We start from the raw sequence: 437 nt of genomic DNA on the forward strand, positions 1-437 counted from the left end.
GGGAGTGGGGTTCATGGGCAAGCACAGGGCTTCAGGGGAAGGCAGGCACTGCTGGAGCTGGGAGTTCTGCCAAAGAAACACACATGCAGCTGGAGCCAACATCTCAAAATCCCCGATGTGCTCCTTTTCCCTCATTCTTTAGGCTCATTTTTAACTTGAGGCCACAGGCACTGTACCTTCTGATGGTTATAGTTTTACAGTATAACTCCACGATGTGACTCCCTAATATTTTACGCACACGCACACACACGCCTCCCGGAGAATGTCTGGATGAGGAGCCCGCGGCCGCGCACCGGGAGGATCCCTCGGTCACTCACTGTCGCTGTCAGTGTGACGCTGGGGCTGAGGTTCCCTCACGGTGCCCTTTGAGGCGCCCAGGCCCGGGAGCGGCTCCGGCGCCGCGCGGTTCCGGCGGGCGGGGCGGGGCGGGGCGGGGC

General features: G+C 60.9%; 1 protein-coding gene across 4 annotated transcripts in view; it reads left to right on the forward strand.

The window, feature by feature from the left end:
- The window catches only part of LDLRAD4 (low density lipoprotein receptor class A domain containing 4), a 228239-nt gene that overhangs the window by 212556 nt on the left and 15246 nt on the right, over positions 1-437 (forward strand). The window lies entirely within an intron of this gene.

Source organism: Malurus melanocephalus, unplaced genomic scaffold, assembly GCF_030028575.1.
Source record: "Malurus melanocephalus ecotype Western Australia unplaced genomic scaffold, MMel_1.1 scaffold_99, whole genome shotgun sequence".
In the NCBI taxonomy this organism is placed as follows: domain Eukaryota; kingdom Metazoa; phylum Chordata; class Aves; order Passeriformes; family Maluridae; genus Malurus; species Malurus melanocephalus.